This window comes from Prenolepis imparis, unplaced genomic scaffold, assembly GCF_030444845.1.
Source record: "Prenolepis imparis isolate NDT839.2.m4 unplaced genomic scaffold, iyPreImpa1.0 SCAF_5, whole genome shotgun sequence".
NCBI classification, from domain to species: Eukaryota; Metazoa; Arthropoda; class Insecta; order Hymenoptera; family Formicidae; genus Prenolepis; species Prenolepis imparis.
The window spans coordinates 4,543,986-4,570,158 of record NW_028141163.1 but is presented as its reverse complement, the minus strand read 5'-3'; the positions used below and the strand labels follow the sequence as shown (position 1 = coordinate 4,570,158).

At 32.7% G+C, this 26,173-nt stretch overlaps 1 protein-coding gene and 1 pseudogene across 2 annotated transcripts in view; both read right to left on the bottom strand.

Annotated features, from left to right (window-relative positions):
- LOC145935846 (rap guanine nucleotide exchange factor 2) overlaps positions 1–18,680 on the bottom strand; it is an 81,825-nt gene extending 63,145 nt beyond the window's left edge. Inside the window, exons 1-2 of the mRNA XM_083037510.1 lie at positions 17,931–18,680; positions 16,063–17,467 (exon numbers count right to left, since the gene is read on the bottom strand). The gene's annotated coding sequence lies outside the window, so the exon portion shown is untranslated. The remainder of the gene's footprint in view (positions 1–16,062; positions 17,468–17,930) is intronic.
- Positions 18,681–20,954: 2,274 nt separating this feature from the next.
- The window catches only part of LOC145936005 (rap guanine nucleotide exchange factor-like), a 38,459-nt pseudogene continuing 33,240 nt past the window's right edge, over positions 20,955–26,173 (bottom strand). The window contains exons 4-6 of the transcript XR_014425311.1: positions 24,928–25,011; positions 24,783–24,785; positions 20,955–21,139 (exon numbers count right to left, since the gene is read on the bottom strand). The product of XR_014425311.1 is annotated as a rap guanine nucleotide exchange factor-like (transcript). The remainder of the gene's footprint in view (positions 21,140–24,782; positions 24,786–24,927; positions 25,012–26,173) is intronic.

Here is a 26,173-nt window from a genome sequence, read left to right as displayed (position 1 = left end):
ATACAAACATATTCTGCGAAGGATCGACCACTGGAGAATGCAGATGGCAAACACGTGCCTCACTTAAAGGCTACGAAAACTCAGGGAAAACATACCTTCTTGGTATAAGGAAAAACAGATCTTTTTTTGTAGCAGATATTTTTCTTTGTATACACCATTACCGCGCACGATACAAAGTCGAAAGATAAACAGGATCGATATTACAATTCCCGCGGCTATATAGAATAAAGAAGGAGATTTCTTGCGCTTTTTGGATGGAAGAAGCGATCTCGTGAATATTTCAAGGTGAAAATATTTCAGGGATATATCACAAAGCAGAAAAATAGTTCGATTATAATAATAAATGATAGATTTAAGTAGATGGAATAAAGTCAATTTGAAGTGTAGCACTTCAAAAGTGTGATGTAGGATAGAAGTGATCTGACAGTTGATCGACGAGGAAATTAACTTCGAGCGAACGACTAATTAGATTAAACCAACTCTTATCGAGTATTCATCCATCGCCATTTATTTATACATCTTTCTCTCTCTCTCTACTATATTTCATTCTAAGTGATGTTTTTTATCTTGATATTTTATTACAAAATTTAAAAGAATTGTCATTTTTCTAACAATTATTCTATCAAATTAATTAATGATGATATTCATCTACACACAGAAAAATAGTAATATAAACGCAAGTAAATATACTTTATGCAAGTAAATATTATCTGTTTCAAGTATTTCATAAGTTTATATATTATATATGAACTTATGAAATACTTGAAACAGTAATATTTACTTGCATAAAGTATATTTACTTGCGTATTTTTCTGTGTGTAAACTTCAAATATAATAAATTTATATATAAGTCAAATATATAGTATATAAAGTTATTTTTCTATTTAATGAATAAAATAAATTGAGACTTTATCAAAAGAAAGCAGTTTAAATAGTAATAATAACTAAAATAACAAAATAACTTTTTTATATAAGCAAAAACCAAAAAAATATTAAAACAATTTTTTAAATTGTAAACATTAATACATAATTATATCAATATTTAAAAAACATCAATTTATCAATCGCTATAATTATTTCATTTTATATCGTTGATTTTCAAAAGATTATCATATTTACTGATTATATATTATATAATTCTATATGATGCATTATATTCATAATAAACAAACTGTGTGTGTGTGATTTTAAAAAATTTACAATATTTAGTCTCTAAGAAGTATATGTTTTTCAAACTAATCAATATCTGTTCATGATCGATAAATCACGAGCCTATGGTACAGTGTTTACTGTTATCTAAATAAAATTATATAGATAATCATCTAGATGAAATTTTGGCGTCATCTTATCTTTATATAGATAATAAAAATATGTATTATCTATATCTGCATCTTAGATGAAAAGAAGTGTTATCTTTACTAAATTATCTAAAATAATATTCAGATAATTTGGTTTAGTTTCATAGCACATGAAAATATTTAAGTAAAACTTGAGCAGTAAATGATAAAAACTTATAAATAAAAGTATGAATATATTTTTATAATTTACATTTTTTTATTTTACATTACATTTTTATTTATTTCCTTTTTTTAACTGTTTAAATAAGCGGTTTTAAAAATAATATTATCTGGAAGTTATCTAGATGAATCGTCATGTAATTTTATCTTTTATCTAGATATATTTAAAACAAAATCATCTTTATCTTATCTAAGATGAATTTAAATATTTTTATCTCATCTTTATCTAGCTAATTTTAAAATCATCTAAGCACAACACTGGGTACACGTCTTTTTGCTCTCTCGACGTATGCACTGGATCTCGAAATTAAGAGGAAGTCTCGAGTAGCCGAGGAAGCGCAAGGTAACGTCGAGCTACATCGTTTTTTTTTTTTTTCTTTTTAATTGAAAGAGTAGAGAAAGGCAAAGGAGATGCCGGTAAAAAGCGACGATAGGAAGAGCGACTCGGTACTTCTAAAGGCATTCAAGACGACGTACTCGATGCAGCCGCGACGAGGAGTACTTCGTCCGCAAATAAAAGCCGAAACGATCTCTCCTTTTTTTTTTCTTTTTGAATATCCGACTTGGATAGATTCCTTTCGAGCGACCTTATTCGATCCTGACTAACTACTTCGACTTCGTTCGGCACTGCGACTTCTGACATTAAAATTTCCGCAACGCGCAATATTTCATCCCCGAAATAACGATTTTCCGGAGCTCCGAAACTCGTTAATATTTACACGCGTCTTTCAAAGAGCGGCGGCAGCTGTCAGTTTCTAACAGCTATGTTTCTGAGCTAAGGAGAACGAATCTAGCTCTCTTCCTTCTCAATACATGGTAAAATAGTATACGTCTTTTACCATCGACAAACCATGATAGTGTTCCCCTTATCGATGGTGGTTAAAATGTGCTCAAAAGATATCTACCATTCCTATTCGAAACAGCTATATATATGTGTAATTATACGATAAAAAACGTATTATTGAATAATCAGGCATGAAAAAAGGAGAAAATTTAATCGATTTAATCGATTAAATCTTGTAATATGGTTTGTTTAAATTAGATATCATAGTATAATGTGTATTGCGTGGGTGTGTGTATGTGTGCGCAAAAACATCTAGCTCTTCTAGAATCAATAATATCCTGACGTTCAAAGAGAGATGTTCTATTGTTATCTATATAATTAACTCTCTCTGAATTAGACATAACTATTGGAATTGAGAAAAATAATGATATAATTTTTATGTGCGAATGTTTTTTTTAATAATGGTTCTTTAAGGACATTATATTTAATGCTGAAAATTAAAGTTTTGAAATATATATGCAATATCTGTATGCAAATAACAAACATATATTGCTTTGTCATAATAATATTAAATTTAATCAAAAAGAAGACACGATATGGAAAGAATAATGCTTAGAAATCAATTTAGTGTTATCATTGTTTGCTATCAGACAGTTATACGAAATAATTTCCAATATTCTATTATTTTACTCAACTGGAATATCTCCTAATTTCAGTTCCAGGTCACATTTATTTTTGGCAATCACTCGTTTCAAGCTAAGCGCACATCTTGAAAGATCTCGAGGATTTATATTCTAGATCCTGAATAGCATCAGAAAATTAAGAACAATCTGCACGCGCAAGATATATATAAAAATATTTATATCTTTAAATTCTAGTACCTATTTATTCTGAACACTAATTGGACCTTGATTTAAAAACAAAGAAAGAAATATGAAATATTTACATTTTTCAAAGTCATACAACATGAATCGTAAAACATTGTAAATGTGGAATGTGTCGAATAAATCCTCTAATTAGTTTTTAAATTATAAAATAAATACACCTATAAAATATCGAAAAAAGTTCGCGCAGCAGTATTGATCTCGACCGGCGTAACGCGATGCGGACGATCGATCCGATTCCTATACCGATCCTTGTCCGACGTAAATGCCGTTGCAACCGGCTCGAAGCAGCAAAATGAAATACACGACGCGCGAACCGAACAAACGCAATAAGTCGCCAGCTACTTTCTAGCCCGCGGCTTGATGCCGCGAAATGCAGCTTCACGCTCTTCTCGCGCGGTGAATTCGCACGCGTTTGTGCTACAAGAGGAAACCTTCGCTGTAACTCTTCACTTTTCGTGAGCTATACGCGCATATGCAATGCAAAATAAAGGCAGCATAGAATACACACACACACGTATGCATCCATATATAGGTATGTATATTTGTATGACATATAAAAAAAATTATATATATATAAAAACAAATTTGTTTCAAGAAATTGTCCTTTAATGTTATTAATATATGTATATATAATTTCTACAGAAATTTAAAAAAAAGCAATATATTGAATTTTTTTCTTTTTTAGTGTTTTGCATCAACCATAAGATGGCTTTTATGCAATATACATTACATCCCTGAAAATTTCGATGGTGAACGATCGCGTATAAGATTTTAAATGGAGTTCAAGGGCTCTCGCTCTAAAGTGAAGCACGCGAGTGTCACTTCCAGTTCTGAAAACTTGACACACATCTCGAAGATGTTGTCGATGGATGTCGCGTGAGTTAATGATTATATGAATAATTATCTTATCCGTTGTTTCTATAAAATTGAGAGTTCTCAATGACATCTTTAATTTAAAAAATTTTATATTCTTTGTCTCTTGCATTTGTTGGCAAGAATATCGAGAGAAATTGTTATACAGGAAGAGAATAAAAATATATATCGATACCTTGATGACATGAATAATCAATGTCATTGTATGTGACTTGAAAGTAAAAGGTCGCACGTCCTCTATACGCGCATGTAACACATTTCCCTACCTCTGTTTTTCATAATACGTCATAATTATAGAAATAAATTTAGGCATAAATTTTGTTATCGAGCAATCGTGACTAAAAGGATCATTTTCACTTCAAAGAATAAAATTATCATCTATATATATATATACACGTATATTTAAGCAATTGCATATATGTTCGAGTTTTCAATAAAGTGTGATTATAATTAACTCACACACACACATAAAGCCAAGAAATTAAAAGTATAAATAATTCTTTGCAATGCTAAAAATTGATATTTAGATATAATTATCCCTGCATTTTGAGAGCATCACAAATTTGGAAATGCATCTCTACATCGATAATTTAATTAAGTAATCAACTAGCTCGATAGCTGAGTTTTCAAGTGATTCTTGATTCAAGTGATAATTCGTTAAATACAGAAATATAGTTCAAATCTCTCTCAATAGTTTTAATCCTTTACTCATTAAAAAAGAGAAAAAAACAGACAATAAAAAAATCTTATTCAAATTTTTATTTATAACTCTACTAAAAAATTAAATTAAACAAAATAACATTGAGAGATCATCTATTTTGGAAAATTTTTCTTTAAAGAAAAATACACAATTTAAATCAATATAATGTTTAAATAAAATCTCTAAATTCTTAAAATATAATCTCTATATATGAAATCTCTCTCCTTTCTGATGATTGTTAATTATTTTCTCAAACAATCCTATAATAATCCTGAATTTATTATTGCGGTATACGAATTAATCCTGCTACGATAATCAATAGATAACAATTTTAAAAGGCACATTTTAATCTTCTAAAAATTGTTTAAACGTCACTTATAAAACAACAATGCTTGTTCATATATTTATGAATTAATAATAAAAAAAAGCATATGTAAAGAGATTGTATCCATATAATAGGCATATAATATCAAGAAATTAATCTGGAAAGTTATGTAGTTGTAGTATCTTCAAACTATCGTGATTTTCTATAACGATCTGTGGGAGACATTTAGAAACTCACTTAGATTATAACGCCCGGTTGTAGATAGAAATAAATCAGAGCCATAAACCGCTGTCACTCATGCGAATATAGATAGAAAAAGCGAGATTTCACCAAGACTTTTCTCTACTTTCCGCACGCACGTAATTGTTTTCTACAAAGCAATATATGCAACGCATATGCAGCGCACATACGATGCGTCGACATGCACGTGTCAGTGTCGCCATGTACTTTTTTTTGTCACGCACAGGACAGTGAAACTCGTTAGTTACGCTAAAAAAGAAATAGTTATACGCGACAAATTTTTGACACAAAGATACGTAGAAAGTTTCCCGTTTGACAAGAACGAGTAAGATTGAAGAAGATAAAAATAGAAATAAAAGAGTTCTCCTTGATGAAATCCTTGAAAAAATAATTACGGACAAGATCAAGATTGAAATGTATTTTTTCTGTCACTTCGTGGCATTTAAAAGTAAAACTTGTAGAATTGAATTAATTCATCTTTGTCATTAGAACTTCAATATTTCAACAACTTTAAGCATTTATTTTAAAATAATTGAATGTTTATTTTGTTTTATTTTTGCTTAGTGTCTTTAATGATTTAGTTAGTAATCTATAATATTTCTTTTGTTTCAATCAATTTCTATTTTTTCCAAAGTCAACTATACACTACTTTTAGCAAACGATTTATTAGAAAATAATAAAAATAAATATTAAAAAGTAGAATATTCGAAAATAATAGTTGCAATTTAATTTAAGTATTCCATTATATAAATTTCTTATTAAAAAAAGAGATAAAATCTCACAATTTTAATTTCTTCTACAGATAATTCAACGTAACCTTGGCGAGACGGAAGTAAATAAGAAAATAGCATAATCGATTTGAAAGTATTCGGAATTTGCAAGAGCGATTTCATTGTCAGCAATTTGCGGTCGTTAAAGCGACCATCCTGGCGAATAAAAATGATGAAACACGCGATTATAATATATTACTCACACGTCTGTCATTTAAAAAGACAGATAATGGTCAAGATTTCAAGGCAGTTCCGAGGCAATTCAAGGCGAGTCGTACAAAACGGATGAAACCGGTGCTCCAGATTAAACCAGTACATTCCATCACATAAACTGGTACAAGAAAATGTGAGCACTATTTCCACGAGTATAACGGTCATCAAACATTCCGTTACTTTTCGCAATTGTTGATATACCTCGTTTTCCTTTTTCCATAAAAATCATTTTAAAAATTTAATCCTCAACACGAAATTAAAGCCTCATACAAATTAATATAATTTTAATTATAATCGACACTTAATGCTCTTTTATATACTCTAATATTTATCCTGTATTATATGCTGTAATTTTTATAAACTTTATTTTTATTTTTTTCACAGAGCATATATAGTTTGATGAAAATATGTAACATATAATAAATATAATATATTAGAATTTTTTAAATATCTATTTTATTCAATTGTACAAAGCATAAGTTCAACATCAGAAAAAGTAAATAAAAAACATAATGTACAAAGAATATATATACATATGTTTTTTATGTGTGTGTTATAAATTTTTAAATAAATATTTAAGAATCTCAATATATTATCTATATATGTTATATATATTTTCAGCAAACTGTGCTTTATTGTGGAAAAAAAAAATATATATAATTTAATTTCTCACAAAGAAAGATTTCTATTAATTTTTTTAGATTTAATCACACATATATGTATACACACATATGGCGTACAGTTTAGTAACGTTGCGTTTGTCATTCATTTTAATCGGCCGCGAAAAAACGTGCCGATGAAAACGAAAAAAGAAACAACGGTCAATGGTCGATTGAAATATGAGGCTTTCACATTGCGTACGTGCTTAATATTAATGCTCTTTTATATCAAATGGAATATAACACATTACATTAAATCATTCGATTACGCAAAAACTGTATCTTTCTCTCAAGATAAAATCTATCTCCTTCGATAGGAACAAAATACAGTTTCCTGTCGAGAAATAATACGAGAAGTTTCTTTCACGTGCAAAGGGCGAGTTCCTAGGGCACGATTAAAAATACTTTAATTACGTAATCGTCGCGCTGCCATAACGGAGTCCACCGAGGCGTGAGAACTCGTGAGCTCATCGATATAAAAATACGAACTTTTACAGAATCACAAAGAAATAATAGAGGTCGGAGCGTGCGGGGAGTTCTACGATGCAGGACGCGGCACGTTTCATGCTAATTATGCTCGGCGTTAGTAGGTAAAAGGCTGCTGCACCACTGGTGTGCCAACAACGGAGGCCACCACCGTGCAACCTAGGCACGGGATGGTAAGAGCGCCGAGCGTGGTAGGCGTATAGTCGTCGCGAGATAGCATGTACACACTATAAAATATCAGCCATGGCTTCGGAACCAATCGGCCGTTTCGGTGCACCTCGCTGCGCATTTTGCTTTGTACGGTGCACAATGCTCCCGTTGTCGCAGCACACGGGTAGATAGATAGCCGTCTCTTCAGATTCTTATGAATTACCCGCACATGTGAAAGAAAAATTCCAAAAAAAAAACATGTCGCAATATGCTAGACAGCTAAACGAGGTTGTGTGCGATTCTACCCTACTATACACGTACGAAGTTACGTAGTTTTTTTTCCCCCCCCAAAATACAATATATATATATATATATATAATATATATACATATATATATAATTCACGGGAATAATATATACTTGTATGAAATAAAAAATTGGAAAATGATGTTTACAACTTATGGAAACATATGTCGTTGGCCGTTCTTTCACAGTCAATCGTAAAGAGAGAGTCGCAGATTTACGGTCATTTAATTTGTACACAAACTTTCTCTGCAGAATTACAACTGTATTCACACTCTCGTTGCGAAGTATCATAAAGAGATAAACGTGACCGTAAACTATTGGACGAGATTCAAGACTCCTTTCAAAAACTTGAAAACCTTTAAATTCGAACAAGCTTAAAACGAAAGATTCACAGCCAGGATAATGATCTCTTCGAAGAAAACGGAAGGACGGAATTAAAAATTAAGGATTCGAGTTTACATTAAAATTCATTGCTCGAGTGCTTCCACAGCTCGAAGAAAGAAACCTCGTTAAAAATACCATTCAAGTTTTCAGCTGAAAACATGTGCTACCGATCTTAATTCCTTTCATTTTCTTTCTCGTGCGATCGCGTTAGAAAGGAAAATGCCCTCACAAATGCATAGCATAATAAGGATACGACGCGATGGGAAGAGAGGAATATCCTCGGACGTACATATTAAAAAACTTCTCGTTTCTACGTCTCGCTGAACTTTGTTCGCCGCTCGTTTTCCGCCGCGTTCAGCACAAATTGAGAAAAACTTTGGTGTGCGATTTTTTCGCGGCACATACCAGATGTCTCATAATTAGCGTCGAAAAACGAGATTGCATTTTTGCATAAAATTTCAAGCAGTTGAACTTGATCGAGAAACGTCAATTAAGATATAATTCCGTATAAAAACTATTATTATAAATAATGAAATATTTCAAGAATAAACAACTTGAAACTTTCAAAATTTTTGAAATATATTATTTTACTGTGGAAAATTATTATACAAAAAATTATATGTGAGAGATATATTTGATTTTTACACGAAAGAGAATTTCTCGCTTTTTTTAACGTGTATGTGTTTGTTACATATATTTTAATTACAGTTTAATCCACTTCGAGAAAGAACAAGAATTCAATAAAGTTCAAATGCAAGCTCAAATAAAGACTGAAGTTTTCTCATCAAGATTTACCCGACACCCTGTGTACACTAGATGCGGAAAACGAATCGGAGGAAATTCGTGTCGCTCCTTTTCCCCAAGGGGAACGGCAACGTACTATCGATCGTACTTGCGTCGAGAGAAACATCGTATTTCGACACGTAGCGTACAAAAATTCAAGATTTTAGCTTAAATGATATTAGCTTCATCCAATTTGTATCGAAATTAATTGCAAGTGATTGCAAAACTTTAAAGTGCCGTCATCGATAGACCTTTGTCAGAGAAATGTCAACGTTAATTGTTCAATAATCAATAATAAATGCAAATTTCTATCATTATTTGCTTATTAATAAATGTTTTCTAATTAAATCCTAAAAATTAGTTAATTTAAAATACGACAAATTTTGTTGCAACCCATAGCCAAAGTAATGAATAAAAAATGACAGAAAAAGTAATACCAAAAAAATATAAAATTAAATAAAAGATAAAATAATTTTTTATCCAATAATATCAATATTGCAAATTTGTGTTTTTAAATGCTCTGATATATTTATATAAACTAAAATGTTATACGATAAAAACATCAAATGCCGTTAAAATATCATAATCTGCAAAGATTACCTATGCAAAGAGACAGAATCTTCACAAAGGACAACTGTCGTACTCACATACCGCTGTCGAGAACTCTAATATACGTTATAAAGGCACACCTCCTGGGATTTAGCCCACAGAAAATTGTTTAACGAACAATACGACATTGTTTGATTAAATAATAATCTCGATCGCCGTTGCGTCGAGAGATTCGCGAATGTTTTCGGCACTCGAGAAAGAAAGAAAGGGCGCGTTTCGCGAAGGGTGCTTCACATAAGTGCGTAAACATTTCATGGAACTTGAACGGGTCCTGGCACTCTTAAAGGGAGGAACGAACAATCGGTGCGTGCGCAAATGGAGATATACGTGCTACTCGAAACAATAGTCGAAAAACTCTTTCCGCGGGCTGTTTTACCTCGTCGGCGCGTAACGGACATTTTGCACAATGATGGGAGGACGATGAGAGGATTCGGCGTTTTGCATATACACGTGGCACGTGGCACGTGCATACCATAATGCACCGGGCCGAAGTTACAACGGCACGTGCCGTGTGTCATAAAGCACGTGAACGAGTGAGTGTATCTGCCGTGGAATGAATATCCGGTCTCATCGGTCGTCCATCGACCATCTGCACTTCGATATCCAAGCTGTCCTAACGTAAACTCGCGGAAATAATGAGAGAAAATCAAATAACGCGCTACCCTCCCATTTTCTCTTGCACCTTTGAATTTAATTTTCCCTTCTACGATGCATCAGAACATTTCTTTCATTGAATTTTTCATTAAAAGATAACCGAAATATTAATAATAAGAAATAATAAAAATATATATAATAATAGGTATATATAAATATATATAATAATAAATATATATAAATATATAATAATTAAAATATATATCTGTGTATGTGTGTGTTATTATATGCCTAATAATTACAGCCGTTCTATCTTATTAACCGAAATTGCTTGCTCGAGGAACAGGTGAATTCCGTTATTTACTTATGCAGGTATTTCTCTAGTGCGGTTAAAATCAATTTCACGGAAGATTGCAAAGTGCTCGCAAAGAAAATCGCCATCGCCGCCGTGCAGCATTTCAAGTATTACTCCGAGTCTACAATTTGTTCGCGTTTTGTTTGAACGCGAGATATCTTTGCTCAGTGCCTGCTACCGCCGCCTTTCACAGAGTATCCTTAATCACTGTATTTCATACGATTTTCCCGGAACAAAAACGGAAAATGACAGGCGCCCGATCTCGCGATAATTATCATGTGTGAACCGCGCATCCGAGTCGCTATATATATGTTTGTCGGCGAAATAATATAATATACGTACGGCATATATTACGGTACGTTGCCGGTATCAGCCTAGAAATGTCATTCAAATCAGGAACTGTGGCATTTAATCGATAGCATCAATAACGATAAATTACTGCAATTAATTCAACGAGACACGCGACACAGAAGCATTTGAACGATTATATGAGACATATATAACGGATCGTTTTTATCATTCCGTATAATTACGAGATCCACCAATCATCATAACTGTTCGATTTTTTTCTCTTTCTCGCTCGATTATTATTCCATTCATTAATCTGTCTCTCTTTCTTATATGTACACATATTACTTATAATAAACATACGCACGTAATTTAAGCGTAGAAAATCATAATGACTTCCTGCGAAGTAGCAGCATTACCGCAAACATTTCAATGATCTAGAAATAGATTAGAAAGTCGCGAAAATTTCCGGGAAGATCTAGTATAGATGAGCAACTTTTTATAACGAATACTGCTATAGTTGCTAATATTGCGAGTCATCAAATGTTAATAAAATAACTCTCTTGTCCATAATTATATTATAAATGTTTATAATATTCTATAAATTTTGTTCTTCTGTGTTAAGAATAACGTTTTGAAAAATGATACATTTCAGAAATATTATAATATTTGTCATACAAAGGTTAGACTGTTGAAAATTTTTTGTTTTAGTTTCATTTACTTTACTATTCACTTAAGTTATTTTATAATGCTGAAAATACGAAAACGATGACTGACTATATAAATTGATTTTGTTATCGTATTAAAATGAGACACAGATATTCAATTCTTTTTAATTTTATCAATTCACCAACAATCTCATATCTTCAAAACATTGATCTTCTCTTATATATACACTATATGTATCTTCAGAGAACAGACTTTACCAATCAAAGTTCGAAGCTTCCGCAAAACGAAAAGTAAAGCGGATGCGGATAGTGGATTCATGAAATTAGAACCTTAGAAGATATCGTTCCTCGAAGAGCATGCCTATGGAATGCACTCGATAACCTTGGCTCGTAAGACGGGTTTAAGTTGCGCGCAAGATTGCGTTCTACTTAAGACGATGAAGTCTCAAGTACTTTCTATAAAATCGTCTTACTTACTATAAATCTATTCTTCGAAAAACCTAATATTAAAAATGTATTATCATGTGATATATTATATATTATTGACGTTTAAACAGTCGCGCATATAGGGAATAAATTAAAAGTTTTAATAAATAAAAATTTTTCTCTTATTATTCTCTATTTCAATCTGAAATTCATTTTTAATGAGTTATATAATTTTACAGTTATATAATTTTAAAAAGCGAAGATAAAGAGAATAATATGAATATAAAACTCATGAAAATTCATTCGAGTTTAAATCTTAAAAAAGTTCTCTGCTGCCTTTCACTGTGTCATTAATGAATGCGCCGCTAAAGAAATCATCAGATGAAAACATTTTCGTGATTTATCGCGCACTTTAAGTTGCGTTAAAAAACAGAGAGACTATAATTTTAAACAGAAAACAATACAGTATATTTTCGTTAACGTTAAATTTTTAATTAAACTTGAGAATGCATTGCAAAACGATAATGCATTGCACAACAATTTTGCATGCGATCTGTCAAAATAACGATATCGAGTCAAATGTATTATAAAATTATGATTGTTTTATCGATAACACATAAATCCACGAGAATGGAATCATAAAAAATGTCGAAAATACGAGAATGTATGACAAATTTTCTCTCGAATTGTTGGAACTATAAATCATCGAATTTGGTTCGGGTTTAAACTTCGATGATAGCATTTAATTTGGCTTGGAAGTCGATACAGAGTGTAAAATGTCTCATTTGCTATAAACAAAATACTCTCCGGTTTCGTATCTATATGTCTACGAACCCTCTGACATATCGCGAGCAATAAAGCTTCCTATTATTAGACCATCCAGAGGACCTTGTTATTTTTTTCGATGTAAAGATCGTAGTCTGAGTTATCGATTTTGTGATGTGTTCATACCAAACCTGAACTATCGCGGCCCAAATTGGAAGTCGGTCGATATAGATACTATGACGTGAGCTATGCATAATGAGAGTGGAGCTATGCATGAGAGTGGAGCATTTGACAAACGAAATCTTATCTCAGAAAATTCGCATCTCAAAGCACGAAGCATCTCGTTCCATCAATTAGTCTTTTTATGATTTAATGATAATAATTTCAACGTTTTAATTGTATACCTAATACTAAATAAACTGTACAAATCATTTTAATTTTAATATAAAATATTTAATTAGAGTTTTAAATTTTCATGAAAAGATAAACTTTAAATTCAATTCCAAAGATTCTATTCGTAAATGTAAAAATAAAACAGTCTATATATATAAAAACATAATTTTTTTCATCTTATAAACCTTATAAACTATCTCATTGAGAATTAGTGGGCAAATGAAAATTTAAGTATTATCTAAAGTAATATTTTACATTCTTCTCCTTTCATACAAATATCATCAAATCAAATATTATTTATTAACCTTACAAATTAATACGAAAACTAGAAGGCATATTAGTCAGATAGAGAACTAACAAATGTAGAACGACTTGCATTCGACCTCGAGTATCAGACTAACAAAGGAAATAGAAAGAGCTAATGACAATAGAAGATCGTACTCAACGTAACGCGTTCATTATACAACAATACATTACAATGACAACAATAACTATTGTAAGCCGATTGATTGTTACGCGAGAACCAATAATTACTTTAACTCACAGGCGCTATGCTGACAATGAGACAAGATATACTGAGTTTTGTAAAAAAAAAAAAAAAAAAATACATATTTATTTATTTTAAAAAAGCATCACATATAAATGTGTATTTTATATCTAAATCATCTCGCCTCTTTTTTCTCTATAAAGTTTCATGGCGAAACAGCTGGATAAAGCGCGACATATTCATTCGGTTAACAGAAAATCAATATATTACTCTGTAAACACACTATCAAAAGGATCACCGGAAGTTTGCGGCAACAAAATGCTAGCAAGAGAAGTATCATTTTCCACACAAAGTCGTGGGAAAAAATATCTGGTTATAAAAATGTAGAAACCTTTAATAAAACGCTTTTATATGACGACAAAGATAAAATATGTCATGTGGAAATATAAAAGTATAATCAGATATATTCAGCCTTATCGAATTTATATCTGCTATTTAAAAATTGTCCTACTTTCGTGCCAAAAATGTTGAATGTCAAAAGATTAATAAAGAATTGTCTTTCGTGACAATGCATGCATTTTTTATTATAATAACGAGATAAACACGCGTATGTAACATTAAATAAATGTACATTTATTTGTGTTCATACGCTTCGCGCGTTTGTCGCTGAAAAATAGAGATAAAAAAATACTAAGTAAATGTTACTTACAAAGATTTTTTTAAAAGTGCGCATTGTTAAATTACCCGGAAAAAGAGATGGAAAGTTTAATGTAATGTATATTTTATATCACTCTTTAAATTCTTCAATATAATATAATTGCATATATTCCAACCGATAGAAATTGCATACACATACAATTATATTAAAAAGTTTAAAGAATGATATAACATATACCATCGTATTAAATTCTTTTTCCTATCTAAATAATTAATCTCACTCTGTGCACACACATTTTATTTATTATTTATTTATTTTTAAAGAGATATATTATATGTATATAAAATAAATAAATAAATACGTATACAGCGAGATTAAATTCATAACTTATATTTAAAAAATTCGCTTTATTCAAAATACATATAAAATTCTATTCAAAGTAAACATGAAAATTTTATTACCCTACGCTTGCTTTATTTTTCACTTTTTTATTAAAATGTGATATTTTTCAATGCCTAATTAAAAGTTATTTACTTCTTTTATATTTAATTATATTAATTTATTTCATTTATTAATGCCACATTCAATCTCCCTAATACTTGAGGAATGCGTCGATTTCTGCATAAATACAAAATGGACGACCAGCAGCTTTCATTCATATATACGATTAATATAATTAACGATTTTTGCAATGAGAGAGAGATAAGTTTTGTTATGATAGGATGCAATCCTAGGATTTTCTTGCTTACTATTAGAGATATATTTCAATCCGCGAAACGTGATTCTCGATCGGCGCCACGTTCTATCATACGATAAACCTCATATACCATATACGAGATAAACCTCACCGTAATGCGATACACTCGCTATTTGCCAAGGGGAAGTGAAACGTGACGCAGGATATTGACGATTCCGTGTCACGTGCACGCACGCATGACGCGGCCACGAAACTAATTCCCATCCGAAAGCCAACCCCAATCGATAGAAATATATCGCGGCTCAGCCCTTGATTGTCATCCCATCATCCCGCTGTGCGTGGATCAAAGCCGCTCGACCAGAAGGATATCAAATTATTCATCAAAATTTCAATCCATCCCGATATCCGTCTCTATACCATCTCGCTTATCGAATTCATTACGACGTATAATTAGCAGCAGTCCGCTATATACCTGAGTTTTCAAGTAATCCTCGGATAATTTGCAAAATACGGAAATACCTCCGAGATCATTGAACTCTTAATCCCTAAATTTACTCGTCGAGACATAAAATAGTCTATTTGTTATTTTTTAATTATTATATCGAAATTTTGAACATGCATATAAACAAGTATTTCAATCATATAAATAATTCACTTTATATTTCACGAATTTTAATTATATATTATTTCGCAATAATGTAAAATTCTCCTAAGAGCAACAACTTGAATTATCTATCGCTTAAATGAAAAATTATGATCTTCAACCTATGATTTTTACCGAATTAAATTAAATAATGACTTCTTGTCATCTAAACGTTCTAATTTTCCAAACATTCCTTCACGTCACTTGGACAATAATACTTATTCAAATAATTATAAATAAATAGAAAAAGAGACATTTAATTTCGACATCGTTACTTAAAGAAATTAATCGCAGATGTGAAAATTTATCATCTGCCTGTCACGTTTATCCGCGCATTTTTGATAACACATTACTCCTCGCGCCTGCAAAACGAGTCATTAGGAATAATTTAAAGTTTCTCACCGGTCATCCTGAGTGACAGTAATGTCGGGCGGGGGCGGAGGGGGCGAGGCACCGTCTGTAGCATCCAGCTTGCCGGCTTTTTACTACGCTGTTTGGCTTCTTTTGAGAGGTAAAGGGAGAGAGAGAGGGACACAACTTGACGAAGCGCGATCGTGTCTTCACGCTGACATCGCCGTCAAGATTGATCCCGTTGGAATCTCGCGGTCTTCTTATCGAGCACTCGAATAAATCGTACACACCGCGTACAACGACCTCGGTATCTCGCTGCACATCGATTACTGTCTACTCTCTCGCCCGGATCTTATCTTCCTCGATTCGAGAGGATAAGAGTTGCGTTAAAATATACACCTGCTTCCTTCACCGTTCGTCTGTCTAAAGTCGTCGAACTGTGACCTGTCAATTCACACAATGGAGAAATTACGACGACACGGTCGGTTCCGAGAGACCTTCGATGGACTTTTGCAAAGTTTCTATCGCGACCCACTTCGCAGAGACTCTCCTCTCCTCTCTTCTTTGGGAGCCTCTCGTTGTCAAATGTCAATTTCGTAAAACGGGACCACGAACGATCGCGTCTCGGTCTCGGTCGTAATATTTCGTCGCGAACCGTTATTCTCGCGCTATTAGATTTATCACCGAAGAATATACTGCCAGACACGTTACGTGCGAACCGAGGCTCTGGTGAAAGCGAACAACGGCCACGTTTATCGCGTAGAAGCGAGTAGGCACCAAGAGAGCTCTCAGCTATACGCTGCTAGTCCTATCTCGCGTAACGCGGTCGCTCGAATACCAAACCGATTCGCGAGGTACTCGCCGAGATATACGTATTCGCCAGACGAGTTATTGCCTCTCCAGGTGCGCCGATCCTAAAAGCGGTCGCCGTTCTGCGCAGTCCGAAATATTCACGGGTCGACCACCGCTCTTCGGTTGCACGCGGAAAAGGATAAATCAATGCTCGCGGAAAAAAAATTCTCCGATAAATCGATTATCCCTCGTGACGTAATCCGGGCTTCGGTAGATATACTGCCTGTCCGTCTAAATTCGTCGATTCGAACTGCACGAAAAAGTCGTACGACAAGTTTGATTATTTTTAGCCTCGTGAACTCTCGAAAAGATTTTTATATCTCGACCCGTCTTCGCAATAATGAGATCTTCTTCTCTCTTCTTTGCTGATTTTTTTTCGCTGATTTTTCCTCAATTTGTCGCAAAGTACTCTCGCTGATGTGCGTGCAAAGAGATGAGGTGCACGCAGCTCGAAACGAGTTCTCAGACGAGTCGCTCGATCATCCACGCGCCGCTTTTCAACGACTGCGCCTTTGGCAATCACGGAAATGCTCTCTTCTTCTCTCGTAATCCTGGTAAAGTTTTAGCTCTGTCTCTAATGATGCGTCCGTTTGCGGGAATAAGTCTTCGGGGAAATCAAAAAATAAATTCTCGAAAAGTCGCATATGATTCTTCGAATCAAAGACGACCAAGGACGATGACAATGGGATTTTAATCAAATTAAGATAAACGAATGGCAAGAAGAGCCAGGCGTAACTGAGTCGCATATATGTTTTATTTTTTATTCCAAATGTCAATCTATCATAAAAAAGGACGTTAACGGGATTTCAACTTTTAATCAAGTTTCAACTTTCCCTTTATGACACAAAAATCATATATGTAAAGCGACAACACATACAAAAAAAGTCCAAAGAATGCTCTTCGCAATTTCAACTCAACAATGCGATCTCTGTATAGTATAAAATTCGTATTCAACGATGGCTTTCTCCTTCGCGATGGCAATATAGAATTGTGATCGTGAGCTGTGCTGGATTGAAGATGATTCCCAGCATTGGATAATCTTTTAAACAAATGTCATCTGCTCTTACTTCTCGACAGCTGAAGGAAGACGCTGAAATATTCTTGCGTTTGTTTCTCAACCGTAAAAATTGCATATATTATGTTCGTCGAAGATCTCAGCAGCGAGAAAGATAAATATATCTTTCTTCTCTCTTTTTCTCTCTAGCCTAGCTTCCTCTCTAGTCTTCCGAATAATCTTTAATTCCAAGGTCTCATAGACATCTTCGGTTGATCGGATAATCGTTCTTGGTGGAAATTATGCGTGCTCCGCAGCGCGTTTTACGCAACAACCGTGTTTCGTCTCCTCAAGCGCGATTACGTCACTTGTACGAATGGGAAACGAGATTGCATCCGGTTTACGGGAGACCGGGAAGCGAGGATTCGCGAGGATTCGCGAGACCGTGTATTATTAAAGCTGTCACTTTTGCCGGGAGAGCGGATGGAAAAAGAGCGCGAGAAAAAATTTATCGGATATCGATCACACCACGTCGCACCACCGATCCGCGAATCGATCTTCGATAGTACACGTCTCGTATCGCTCCGATACTACTGGTACCACTTGACGAATGACGATCCCGATACCGTCCATCGCGCAGCTCCGAGTTTTCTCTCTGCGGTCTCGATTTATGCACGACGCGCGCGTTATTCCCTCCAGAGAGTGTAATCCTCCGGACGCGGGACTCCGGACTGGAAATCGCGAGATCGGAATGCGATTCGCGGGTGCAGTCGCTATTAATCGCAACGCTCGCCGACCGTCACGGAACACTCGACAAGACTGGAGGTTCCCTCGATAGGTGAGGCCGACCTCTCTCTCTCTCTCTTTCTCTTTCTCTCTCGCGCGCACGCTGGCCAGGGACGTACACTCAACATAGGCGAACCAATACCCGTAATTTCAACAAGTATATATGCATATATATAAATAATATATGATATATATATATATATATATATATATATAAAAACGTGGATATATGATTGTTGAATGACCGAATTATTGCGATGTTGAAATATGTATTACTGAGTCGCGTTTTGTAGTGGTACTAATAAAATTGCGTCGATTAAAACAATATGCCAAACGTGTTATTAAAATTTTTCATGCTATTTTTACGATATTGTGACGATTCCAATAAATTCTTTATTGATATATACGTAGGTATATAGAAAGCGTAATAATGATATTAATAATAATTGGAGACTGTTGCTATTTTAAATTGCTAATTGTGCATTGTGCGGCGCAGTTTATTCGATGTGACGTGCCAATTAAAAATGCGTCGATGCTATGTTATAGTGATCGCATTACGTGTTGTTTTTATATCAGTCGACTGATTCAAATTACGTTGATGTGACATTATATAGCTGTGCTTTATTTGAGGCGCACAGGATTTGACAGGCAAATCATAATGTTTTCAATTTTCAACAGCCAGTGATAGCAATGATAAGAAATTAATGGCAAGTCAACCTGAATAAAATCAAATCCAAAGTCATAATAAAGAGAGAAAAGTTTATATATTTCATATAAGATACCCTAACAGCACACATATCCGAAAGACGTTCAGAGGACATCCAGAGGACATCCCAACATCCTCTGGATGTCCCTTGAATGTCTTTCGGATATGTGTACTGTTAGGGTAAGATCTTTCGTTATAATTATTGCGATCAGAACATTAGCTTATTTAATAAGAGAAACGTAATAAGAGTATAAAAAAATAAGACATATTTACAACTAAAATTTTAAGTATTCAAAAAATAAGATAATTTGTCTCATCTCTTTTTCTTATTATTTCCCAAGCAAATCGAAAATTAGATAAGTGTTGATGATGCATACAGCACTGCACATGTAGCCTTTCTCCCTCTTTCTCTTTCTTTCTTTCGCCCTTTCTCTCTCCCTCTCTCTCACTCTTTCTCTCTCTCTCTCTCTCTGTTCACTCTCTAATTCCGTCGCACCAGACGAGATGTATTCGCTTTAAGTAGGATGTCCTCCTCTCCCTCCTTCTCCCTTGCTCTTCAACCCGACCGATCTCTCTTCTGCCATTTATACCGAAGTACCTCTCGGGCGAGTTCGTAAATTTTCGGCACAACCGACAAAGAGGGAAATAGCGAAATGAGGTGCTATAAAGCACGGGAGAAAGAGAGATAAGAAAAAAAATAAAAGACATAACAGAGATTAAGCCGCAAGTATTAGATATGTAAGGATAAGGAGCAGAAAAGAACAGAAAAAATATAATAAAATGCAAAAAATAAAATTATAAATTATATAGATAAAGACAAAAAGAAAATAACAAAGCGTTATCTATGCACACAAAAACAGTAAATCAAAAATTTGTAAAGCAACAATAGAGTTTATTGTACCTCAGAAAAGAGGATATAGGCCTCTCCCTCAGACTATATTTCATAGAGAAAGAGATATTATAAAGAAATAAAAATAAGCTAAGAAAAATTAAAAAAAAGACAATATAAGATAACAAGAGAACTGTCATTTCATCATAAAGAGGCGAGAAACGGTGACACCAAAAATAAAAAAGAGACAGATGCAGTAAGAGAGTGATGGAGAAAGGGCGAGGCATGGAAACGGTGAGAAAGAACTGATTCAGAACGACAAAGTGAGAGACAGAGAGAGACAAGGAGAGAACTCGAGAGACGGGAGAGAGGAAAAGGTTCTCCCACGTAACCACGCCCCACGTTCGCCGACAGATTTTTACATGCAGACCGACGATGGAGGGAAGGAAAGCATCGAGGCAACCCATGAGACGCCAGAGTATGGCCACCGTTTGTACAGCGTACCCTCTCTTTTCACTGTCCCTCTCGCTCCTTCTCTCTATCCACCAGGTGAAAATACTAATACGGGACATCGTCCAGGATTTCCTCTTCTGGGAAATACCCCGCGATCTCGCGGACACGCTAGAGCTGCATCGCGTCTGCTCTATCATCGAGAGGGAGGGAACACACAGGAAACGGGGCATTAAAAGGACCATAGAGATTAATTTGTTGGAATAAAAGGCACTGCGCGCTCTTTTTTATGATAGTATGCCTGTGGTCGGCCAAGTCTCTGTCGTCTACTCATCTACTCGTCTATGCACATCAGACGCATGCAACGCGACCCGTTCCACCAAGCGGCAGCCGAGCATATGATGGCCACGGATAATAAGCGCTCCACATTCCCTTTTTTCCGCGAGCGGCATTGCGCGCCAGTAAAGAGCACCCGTCGTTGTGAACGAGCGTGTGTCTTCCGCTTAAACAGCTCTTTAAGCAGGAAGAAAAAAAAACAAAATAAAACATCGCTTTAGTGTATATCGCAATCTGTCGTACGCGGAAGTTCCAGCTTACTTCTTTTTAAATAATAATATCGCCCATAGCGACTCCCAAACTTTGCACCAGTCCTTATTTATCGAGTTTAAAATCTGAATTTTCTATACGAGTTACTTCTGTAAACATATTGGAGGTTTCTTGAAAATTAATCTATCAGTCGTAAAAATTATGCGCGCTTTCCTATCCTTTCTCTTTCTAAAAAAGGCATTATTGACATTGTTGTCGCTTTTCTGTGATGCTGATTGGCTGTCTCGATTCGCGTTGTGTGTTATATTCATAGCATCGAGAGGCTATCATCGCAAGAGTTAGCAGTTTGACAGTTTGTCCAAAATAAAATTAAATAAAATAATATTATATTTCAAATAATATGTTATAATATTTCAAATTCGATTAATATTTTCGACAGTTATCAGCTGATTTTTGTCAAAAAATATTAATCGCGGATAAAGTGTTATAACATATTATATAATTACTTACACAATATTATTTTAATTATATGTTGTAAATAATATAATGTTATAATATATACTTATAACATATACTTTATCTGCGATTAATATTCTTTGACAGAAATCAGCTGATAACTGTCAAAAATATTAATTTAATTTAAAGTATTAAAACATTATTTAAAATATATTTTGTTTAATTTTATTTTAGACAAACTATCAAACTGCTAACCCTCGCGATGATAGCCTTTCGATGCTATGAATATAACGCACAACGCAAATCGAGACAGTTAATCAACATCGCGAAAAAGAGGCAACAATACTTGCGAGAATCGACTTAACACGCCTTCTTTAGAAAGGCACTAAAACAACACAAGCGCACATTATGCGCGCGCCATTCCTCGATTTTATTTATGTTAAAAAGAATGATACAGAAATCAGTTGATAACTGTCAAAAAGTATTAATTGAGTTTAAAGTACTATAACATTTTATTTAAAATATATTATTATTTTAATTTTATAACATATTATTTTAAAATTTAATTAGCAAATTAACGCTGTAATCAGCTCAATTCTGTCTAAAAGCTTCTGTATAAAAGCTTATTTCTGTCAAAAAATATTAATAAAGTGTTAATTTGTTAATTAAATTTTAAAATAAAAATATGTTATAAAAATTAAAATAATAATATGTTTTGAATAAAATATGTTATAATTCCTTAAACTAGATTAATATTTTTGACAGTTATCAGCTGATTTCTGTCAAAAAATATTATTCGCAGATAAAGTATTATAATATATTATATTATTTACAACATATTATACTATTTTACATTTTATAACATATTATTATTTTAAAATTTAATTAACAAATTAACGCTTTATTAATATTTTTTGACAGAAATCAGCTGATTAAAGCGTTAATTTGCTAATTAAATCTTAAAATAAAAATGTTATAAAAATTAAAATAATGTTTTAAATAATATGTTGTAATTCCTTAAACTCGATTAATATTTTTGACAGGTATCAGCTGATTTCTGTCAAAAAATATTTTTCGAGTTTAAAGTATTATAACATATTTATAACATTATTATTTTAATTTAAAATAAAAATATGTTATAAAAATTAAAATAATGTTTTAAATAATATGTTGTAATTCCTTAAACTCGATTAATATTTTTGACAGGTATCAGCTGATTTCTGTCAAAAAATATTTTTCGAGTTTAAAGTATTATAACATATTTATATAACATTATTATTTTAATTTTTATAACATATTTTTATTTTAAAATTTAATTAGCAAATTACCACTTTAATCAGCTGATTTCTGTCAAAAAATATTAATCAAGTTTAAATAAACTTTATATAAAAATATCATTCTTTTTTATATAAAACCGAGGAATGACGCCCGCGTTTGTTCTAGTATTTCATAAATTTATAAAAAAAATTAGTCTCTTCAAATGTATATAAAAATTCAATAATGTTTATCGTTTACGTGTATCAAAAAAGGGAGAAGCATTTATTAACTTTCTTATAAATGCGAGGTCGCAGCCGCCTTGAATAAAAAGGAAGTAAAAACTAAAAAAAAAAAAAACATACTTGATTGATTCGCTTATTATATCCTTGTGAAACAACGTGTACCATTAATAAGAATTTCCGCGGCTGAGAGAGAAAATTGTGACCGTAACCCTGACAGAGAGACCAATTTATGATCGCTCCCAGTCTGCGGGTAATGTACAGCGTGTCCCGAAATAATGTCGCACGAATTACACAACCATTAACTCATTAACTGCTGCATTACGTTATAATAAATAATAAACATCCTTAATACGCATCATAAGCTTTTATTATAAATCTTACGCTCATTTAAATTGTTGAATTTAACGTGGGAAAATAATCAAGTAATGAAACATGTCGCGTGTGTCACGTAATAAAAATTTAAAACTACAAGAATGTGCAATGTACCTAACAATTTTAATCCAATTTTTTACTCGTTTATTACATAACCGTAATTGAAACGTCGCAAATTACTTGCGGAAAAGTACTTCTTCTGCCTAACTTTCTTACATCAAATTATTCAGATATACACATATACTGCAAATTCTGATAATTTCATTCATATATATTTCGATTAATTTATACACAGAGAGAATTTTCTTTCTCTTAGAATTTACCCTAAAAATCATGGTAATCGTGGGACAATATGGTATGGAAAGAATTTAATGAGAATTTCTCTGATTAATATTTATCACAATAAAAATAATAATATCTATCACAATAAAATATAAAATATGTTTGATTAATTTTACTAAACTGCATAGTAAAATTAATCAAACATATTTTATATTTTATTGTGATAGATATTATTTTTATTGCGATAAAAATTAATATTAATCAGAGAAATTCTTATAAAATTCTTTCCATACCATATTGTTCCACGATTACCATGATTTTCAGGGTAAATTCTAAAAGAAAATTCTCTCAGTGTACAAAATTCTATAAAAAGCAATCTTGCGATTTAAAATGAGTATTTTTCTCTCGATAAACATAGATTATTTGTTGGTGAAAACAAAAGATCTTAAATTCGACCTTTTTTTTCTCTTAAAGACTTTATTAAAAATTTAAGAAAAAAATGATGGTGCGTGATATGAGTGCTACCTAGTTTCCAGCACACCCGATATTCACACGATGCATATGTATTACGATCCATTTCCGTCTCGACAGATTCTTCGCGCAAAACACATTCGGTATGATATTGAAAAGTTAAAAAAAGGGACGGCGATATGTCGCATCGCTCTGGAATTCTGGAAAGATGCCACGAGAAACGCATACGTGGCATATACGGAAATGTAGCCGCAATAAAATACGCGACCAGTTCGTACAAATGTCCATTTGTATACGCGGATGCTATGGAAAATAGATCTTCCACGAAATGTTTTCCCATGCTCCCATTACATTTCGGATTACAAATGTCTCCGTTTTATGGAAATATTCAATGAAATGCGCGTAGAGATACCCAACCTTTCCTCTTTTTCGGCTTTCGCGCATAATTATGGGACTAGAGTTACGAGTAATTAAAAAAGGTTTCAGTTAAATGAGCATACATACAAGAGAAAGTTCGGGATATTTTACTTTCTCATATGTTTAACGTTTCGAAACTAAGGTTAGGAGGAATCAAATGTGCGAGCAAGAAATAACGTTATTCCATACACAGAACAAAAATTATTGTTCCGTGAGACAAAAAATATATCGCTGTAGCAAATCTATATAATCCTACCTTGATCGGGGAAGAAACATGGATCCATCGATGAACACGGAACCGGAAAGAAGTATGTACCAACTTGTGGCCAACTCGCCGGTGCTGAAAAAATAATGCGCCATTTATTTTCACTCTAAATCAATTTAACCTAAATTAATGTACTAAATAACTAAATCAAACAAGAAAGAATCTTACTTAAATGATGTAAAGTCAAACATAAAGTGTGTTACTGTAAGTGTATACCGAATACTCACTAAATATATTAATAATTAATAAAAGTCGATTAATTTACTAATAATTATAGATCCGTCTTCTCAACTAACGACTAACAACTTTTTTTAAGAACGATCGAGCGATTATGCAATCTGTGCTGACATCTTTGATTATAGTTTCAAGAAACTGCAAGTTACTCTGCAGTTTACTCTTATAGTCGGTACACGAGAATACCGCGATTCGATAAAAGAACTTTACTACAACTCGAGCTACCGATAAAGCGGATTTCTACGAGACTGAAGCTCTTCCAAAGATATAATACATTTATGTTTCGCATATGATACAATCATAAAGAATATATTTCATACAATAATGTGCAAAAATATATAATACATAGATAATATAATGAAGAACTTTATTATAAAAGTTTTTAGTTATGATTAGAATTTTTGAATTTTTCCTTGACATATCTTTTTTTCAAAATTCTATTGTTTTTCTTTAAAAAAATTATAAATTAATATTTCCACATAATTTTTTAAACATTAAATCATATATCTTGAAATTTTAAGATAATACCCATTTGAAATTTACTTTCGAACATTTTGAATAATATCAAAATATTGTATAAAATAAACTTAAAGTCACTTGGGAAATTTCTTAATAACATTATCAAGTAAAAATTAATATTAGAAAATTAATATAAGTGTTTTTAGTTTTGCTTCATCAATTTTCAAAATAAAAAGATATTGTCTTACATTTAAATATATCTTCTATTTGAATCAAGAAAATGCAGTTGCTGCAATTTTAGAATATGAAAATAAACGCTGACAAATAAAGAAATCAATAATTGGCAACTCTTCTAGATTATTCCGATAAATAAAGTTCCATAGTAACGAAAACACACATATCACATAAAGTATCTTCTCTAAAAGCTTTGATTTTTCCGAAATGTTCTTAATTTTTTAAATTGCAGTAGAAATGTATGATTGTAAATATATATATTTGTGCGTATTTCTTTGAAAATTAATAACTGAAAACATCGTTGACGCAA